Source organism: Vombatus ursinus, unplaced genomic scaffold (genome assembly GCF_900497805.2).
Source record: "Vombatus ursinus unplaced genomic scaffold, bare-nosed wombat genome assembly UNPS02014825.1, whole genome shotgun sequence".
Lineage (NCBI taxonomy): Eukaryota > Metazoa > Chordata > Mammalia > Diprotodontia > Vombatidae > Vombatus > Vombatus ursinus.
Window position 1 is genome coordinate 10,632,542 of NW_020954603.1, and position 7,362 is coordinate 10,639,903.

Sequence of the window (7,362 nt, forward strand, 5' to 3'; positions counted from 1 at the left end):
AGAGAGTTTTCAAACATTTGGCATCTGTGCTGTATTTTTGATCAATATGTCTGTCTTTCTTCGAGCAGCCTTCCACTTCCAAATGATGAGACAGGATTTGGAGTCTCTCTGAAAACCCTGGGGCATCAGAGCAATGCCAGTAAGAGCTCTACGCTTAGAAACTAATGGCCTTCCCTGGCAAAGCTCAAACCGATGACTCTGATTTAATAGTAAGGATAGTCACATTATTTACTAAGTCAATGGAATACTTGTTCCAGAACTTCATTCAGATGACCTGAAAAGATCCATCCCCTTTTGTGTCTTTAGTTATGAGAAAAATCTAAAAGATGAGTGCTGTAAGAGAGAGCGTGGTTGCATGTCAGGTTTAGCCACTGTGCTGCAATTAAAGGACTTTACTCTCTGCTCATTGTCATCAATTTCATAAATTGGGGGTGTATAGCCAGTGATTTCAACTATGTAAAGTGCCATTGTGGAGGATTAGGCTTGTTCTGTTTAGCTTTAGGGGCAGAACTTGTAGGACCAATAGGGAAAAGTTAAAAGAAGGCAGAATTTTTTGTGTGGTGTAACAAAGAACTCCCCAACAATTAGAGCTGTCTAAAATGGAAGTGGCTCCCCTTGAGTGCATTCCTCGGGATTGTATTGTTTAAACAGGGCTTGGGCAACGGCTTCTCAGGGATGTTGTTGCGGGAGAATTATGTGTCAAGTAAGGGGTGGACTAGTTTATCTCCCATTTTCCTTTCAACTTTGAGATTGTTTTTGGTTATACTTCTCATTACCAAGTAGTTCTTCTTAGTCTACCTTCCCCATCTATTCATTATAGGTATTAACATATACATGTATGCCAACTTTTTTGTCCCGGGTAGAGAGAGGGAGAGGAAAGGAAGAATTCCTGATTCTGAGTACTTTATATCAGTGTTTTGGGCTCTTTGCCTGATAATTTGTATCAGAATCTTTATCTGGAACCCAGCGGTTCCTGTATTGATAACTAAATGGGAGGTCAGCTAAGTCTCAAAAGAGTAATGCGCAGTAATGAGAAAGTTGTTTTTTTCTAGGGGAGCAGACACAAACTTGAGTTATTTGAAGATGTGGGCTATAAGCTTATTCTAATATTTAGGTATTTCACAATATCCAGAGAAACACTACTTTTCTGTGAGATAAATTAGGCAGTAAGGGTTAAATAGGATGAACATGTAGAATTTAGAGAAACATGGGAAGATTTGTATAAACTGACATACAATGGAATAAGCAAAACCAGAAAAATAATACATTTATGGAAAGAAAACCCATAATACTTGAATTGATAATTAATATACTCTCTTCTTTTGACAGATAATGCAATACTAAAGCAAAATGTTACATACATTATCAAGTGAGGTCACTATGTTGGGTATTTTTGCTTAAATGGTTTTGTTACGGAGGGGGATTCAATTCTGGAAGTGCAGGAATAAAAGGGGGGAAGAATGAGTGTATTTCCAGAAAGACCTGTGATGTAAAAATAAAAACATTAATAATTACAGAGTCAGTAGTGGAGGAACACCTTTCCGAAGAATTACGTATTGCAGCACACTGCCACCAAATGCTTATCATCACTACTGGCCTGCCTTGATTGAACTTCTGTAAACCGTGTTCATCTGGTTCCAATATTTTGTGAGTTGTCCATCCACCTTTTGCTCCCTTGAAAATTGTTCCAATGAATATTGAGTCATGTAAGCAACACAATATAGTGGAAAGACTTCCACACTTGGAATCAGAGATGCCAGGTTTCAAATCTTTCCTCCCGTATTGACTCCTTGTGTGGTCAGGGACAAGTCACTTAACCTTTCTGCCTACAGTTTCCTTATCTGTAAAATAAGGAATGAATATAGAACTTGCTTCACAATGTTTCTGTGATTGTCAAATGAGCTCATGTTTGTAAAGTACGTTATGAGTCTTTGAAAGGTCATATAAAATGATGACTATGTTCTTCAATTCCAAGAAGTTTATATTCTGTGAAGAGGACAAAGTGGTGTAGACTTCACCATTGACAGAACTTTAAGCCGTGGGCAATGGTCCTAGCCATCTGAGAGTTCATAAATAGACAAGCAGTTTTTAGTCTGTATCTCTTCGGATGTCTTTAAAAGTAACAGCACTGTTTCTTCAGTGCTGGAAAAGCCCACTGAAGCTTGGAGGAAAGTAATGGATTCTTTGGACATCCCACGAAGAGGCAAGAGATGCCAGTTGCTGGTTTTAGATCATGGATCAGGGAGGAACATTTATTTGTTTATCCATTCAGAACACTTATGCTCACTTGTAGGCCATTCCCATGAGGGTATACAGAAGCAATTCCTTCCCTCAAGGAACTTAAAATTCAGAGAGAAACATCCCACTTAATCACATGGTGGTACCAGAAGTTGGGCTGCTGTAGCACTGATAAAGTGGTCAGGAACTCTAATGTTATATGGCAGTTGGTAGAAGAAGCTCCCTTCTAAAGTGAGACTTTGGGCCATTTCCTTGTCTTTTCTTGTCTTTCCGCAGGTGGTGTTTGAAAGCTGGAGGAACATCAGAATCAGCTGTCCAGTTCTCAGAAACTGTATGTGTGTGAAATCCAAAGGGGTAAGTGAACGTTAACACATTAGAGTGTATGTGTGCCATAAGACTCTGGGGTTCGTTATAGAAACCTTAATCATCCTGCCTTAATCCCCCACGTTGCTTTCATTGTCAACAAACTTGTTTCCTTGAGCACTGCATCCATATTCTGATCCCCTGAGCTTAGAATAGTAGTGGAATTTTTGTTGGCAGCGGTGCAGAAACATAAAATACAGAGACCACTTACTGTGTATCTACTATTGAGAGAAATGCCAGTGAACCTACTGACCTCATCAGCAGCAGTAGCTTCCTTATTTTCTGGTTGGTAGTACGTGGTAAATGGTAGGCTTTCAGTTACAGATGGTGTTAACTAAAATGTTCTTGATAAGATGATCATCGGATCTTCTGGTTAGGTTCTTTCCATCTTCATTCTAATCCCTGCTGCTGCACAATAAAATACATACGGTTTTTGAACTAATAGGTGACATGAAATCTCTCTCATTCATGTAGTGCTTTTGTTAAGAAGCCTGATGCAAGCTTCCCACTAATGAAACTACACAAGGAGTTGGGGCATCTGTTGAGTACTTGGTGTGTCTATGTTCCTTGCAAACTTAGAGAAGATGTGAGATTTAATTCATAGTTGGATTATGGAGTCAGCTAAATGTGAAAGATGCCAAATTTAGTGTCTGGCAGCAGCATTTCTGGCTAGCTTCTCTCCATGTAAAGCTTCATAAAATGATTAACAGCCCTTACCATGGATTTTATTATAATTACTTCTCCATAATCCTAGATACATTTAGTGTGGCCACTAGATGGCATTATATAGAACATAAAAAGAAAGCACTGTGATACATTTAAATCTTCTCAAAGCTTTCTGCTTTCATCTCAGTCTAAATATTCCTTTTTAATCATCCAAGATCATTGCTACCTCAGGGAGATAGTGCCAGAAGTGTCACCAAAAAAAATATCATTTATTTCTAGTGGCAGATAGAGCATTTTTAGGTTTCTAAATGTTCTGCAGTTAATGTGGGCTCAGCAAGGGGGTAACATGGGCTACTGTGAGAGCAAAAGGAAAATGAATACAAAGTGGGGAAACTAGGGTCAGAAAAAAAAAGCCCAGTGCTGAAATTCCTAAAGTTTCATTTCTGAAAGGAAAGAAATGAAAGCCAAGGCAGATAAAAATAGAAGCAAATGGTTTCTCAAAATATGAAACCATTTAAGAGAGAGAGAAAGCTTGACCTCACATTCAGCATCATTTTCAGTTCACACTAGATACAATGGGAAGCCAAACACAAAGATAAAGATTGTAGTCAGCTCTTAATTATCTACAGTGTCCCCTTGGGCTACATAATCCAAATCATCTGATAATGTAAAAGTCTTTTATGTTGTCAAATCAGTTACAAGTGATTTATCTTGTAGTCTTTCTTTCAACTCTAGGTAGAACCTTTTAAACCCAAACAATTACTATAGCTTCTCAGAGAAGGTGAGAATCAATCTTCAAATTTTAGAGATTTATTCACATCTACTTGTAAGCTGATGTTTTACATAAAGCTGTCTAAAAGCAAAGTGGACACTTTGTTCACACGTTTTCAGTGATGTTTCTGATACTCAAAAAACTATCATGAGGTTGATTGTGGTAGCTCTATTGCTAACAAGACCCTTAGGCACAATCTTCCTAAACTATCTGCTAAAAAACAACGCAGTTGCAGTGCTGGCTCTGAGCAAAAATGTGGTTCATAATTTATGATACGGAAAATAAATCTTTGAATAGCAGAATTTTAGAGCTGAATGGAGACTTCTGGGCTCTAGACCAGTAACCATCCAAAGCATGAATCCCATCTATGTCTTCAGTATCAGCAAGTTCTTACCTAGCACCTACTTCATTGACAAACTCAAACTCCTCCTTCCCTATGCCTACCCCCATTTTAAAATATCTCTATTTGTTAGGAAGGTTTTCTTCCAACAAATCTATGTCCTGTAATTTCTGCACCAGATAAATCTAATTCATCATCTTCATGATATCCTTGCAAGTATCTGAAGAAGACAAACATGCCCTCCCTAAGTCTCCTTCTGTAGATTAGCCATCTTCCCCAATTCATTCAGCTGATCTTCCCGAAAAATGGTTTTTAGCTCCTTTGCCACCCTGTTCTAGACACACTAGCCATTGTTTATTCTAAAATGTGATGCCCAGAACTGGATATGGTTTCCAGATTTAGTCTGAGCAGGGTAGAATGCAGCAAAATTGTTTTCATGGTTCTGGATATATTTTCTGTTAAAGCAGCATAAGATAATATACTAATTTTGCTTTTCACATCACACAAGCAATCCACTTTAGCTCAAAGAGGGGCGTGTGTCTGTGTGTGTGTGTGTGTGTGTGTGTGTGTGTGTACATGAACTATTTTCTCCTCTCCCTACATTCCCACTGAAGGTATACTTTTTAACCAAAATGCAGGATATTACATTAATTAATCCCGGTTATGTTTTATCTTGTTAGTTTCAGCCCAGTGTTTCAGTTCATCAGGATCTCTTTGGACTCCAGTTCTGTCATCCATTTCCTCTGCTTCATGTCATTCACAAATTTGATAAGCATGACATTTCTGCCTTCTTCAGAGTCATTGATATATGTGTCTATCCAGAGTCAAGGACAGAGCCCTATGCCACTCCACTAGACATCTCTCCACATTGACCGTGATCCATTAATCAGTCATTTTATCAGTTCTGAAACCGCCTACTATCATCCAAACCAAATCTCCCTTTTGTCAGTGAAGATAGCATGAGGGAAACAGCTCAAGAATGAAAAAAGATAGACACAAAAGTACAATATATACTGAAGTATTTATGGGAGCAGTTTTGGTGGTAAAAAAACATTACAAACAAGGTAAATGTCTATTGATTCAGAATTGGTTGAAAAAATTTGGAAAAGTTCTGAAATATCAATGTAGTTGAACACTGTTGTGCAGTATGAAATGATGAATAGGAAGAATTCAAAGAAACAAGAAGATTATTTGAACTTCGTGGAGTGTGAAGTAAATAGAATCAAGAGAACAAATGTAAGTAATGACTACAGAAATTTAGTGAGTTTGAAAAGGGGGACATGCATATGAAACGGATCCCTAAAAGGAAGTTGAACTCTTGAGCAGTGAAAAAACCGGTGAAGATTCTGGAGAAGAGATAATGAAACACCTCCTTCATGGAACAGAGATGTGGAGGTCTGTCAGGACAGAATATTGTATATATTTTCAGACACAATCTATGTCAAAATTTATTTAATTGTTTTTCTTTGTCACAAAAAATGGTTCAACCTGGAGGACTGTGTGGGAAATTGTGATATAAAGACAAAAGGCATCAATCAAATGTATTTTTACAAAAAGAACATTAGAGAGTTTGTCATAAGCACCAGTCTGGTAGCCCTGTCTAGAAAGGAAATAAAATTATGCCTGACTTGTTCTTGATGAGAAACATAACAGATTGTAATAAAAAAAAAAAGTTCCAGTTTTTAAGCTTTCCCAAACCATCCCTTTAATAAACTTTCCTAGAATTTTACCACAAATAAATGTTATGCTCAGTGACCTATAATTTGAAGTATCCACATTCTTGTTTTTTAATATTGGAATATTTGCTTGCTTCCAGTCCTTCTCCATTCACCATGATGTCTCAATGATCAAAAAGACAGTAAGTGTTTTGAGTGTTTAGTTCATTCGGGCCAGCTATTTAGGAGATCTGCTTCTCCCTTTACTATGTCACTTGTTCTGATTTTTAGTTGTAACTTTTTCTCTTCATTTCAAAGATCGTTTTCTTCAATAGGTAAAACAAAAGGAAATATAAGTTGAGTTCAACTTGTTTTTGTCATTTATTATCATCTTCCTGTCTACTCCAAGCGGATGTTTTTTCTTTCTCTACCCCCAAATACAGGTTTTTTCCCCAAAAAACCACAGCTTTGAAAAGCTGTTTTCTTATCCTTTGTAGTTATGGCAGTCCTTGGCTCATAATAGACTTCCTAACTGTTCTTACAGGTCTCTGCGAAAGTTTTTTTTATTCATACTCAGTCACCTGCCTCAGATCTCTAATCTTATTCCATAGTGGTAAGAATCAGGTCCATAACATCAGATCATCATTTCTCCCCTTTCTTCCTCAAATATTAAATGATCGATTAGACAAGTCAAGAATTTTTAGCTCCCTTACTTTTAGCAGTGAGACTTTCTTCCCAGGTGGCACTATTAACAGCTGTTTTGTGAGCCTTGCCATTCAGCCGTTTCCAGATCCGTCTTAACTGTACTATTGTCTAATCTACATCTCTTAATCTTTTCTGAAAACAAAAAACAATGTTGGAGATGTTGTCAAATGCTTTATTGGAATCTAGGCAACTTATTTCTCTATCCTCCAGAGTTTAGTGGTCTTATAACCTGTCAGAAAGGGGGGGGAGGGCAGCAAAAAACCAAGATTAATCTGACCTGACCAGTTCTTAATAAAGCCATTCATTAGCTCTTTGTGATCTCTGCCTCCTTTTTTATGTTTGTTATATCTCTTTAAATATAATCCGTTCTAGAATGTTCCTAGAAGACCAAGGCAAACTCACTGGCCTCTAGTTTGCAAACTATATGCTTTCTTTTATTGAAAATCAGGGCATTACCCTTGTGAAAATCCTAGATCTCTTAGGTCTGCCTCAAATCCTGAGTATTGCTAATATGAAGAAACATAGAGATATTTTTTCCCATGTAAAAGAATTCTGTTCCTCGGCTGGAGTTTGGAAAGCATCTGATCACCTTGTAAATGTGTCTTCCCCAGATGTTCCAGTTA

General features: G+C 37.5%; 1 long non-coding RNA gene across 1 annotated transcript; it reads left to right on the forward strand.

Moving 5' to 3' along the window:
• The first annotated feature begins 2,512 nt into the window (after positions 1-2,512).
• Positions 2,513-7,052, forward strand: LOC114024884. Its single transcript, XR_003566961.1, has 2 exons — positions 2,513-2,592; positions 5,060-7,052. It is a non-coding gene; the product is annotated as an uncharacterized LOC114024884 (long non-coding RNA).
• The last annotated feature ends 310 nt before the right edge of the window (positions 7,053-7,362 follow it).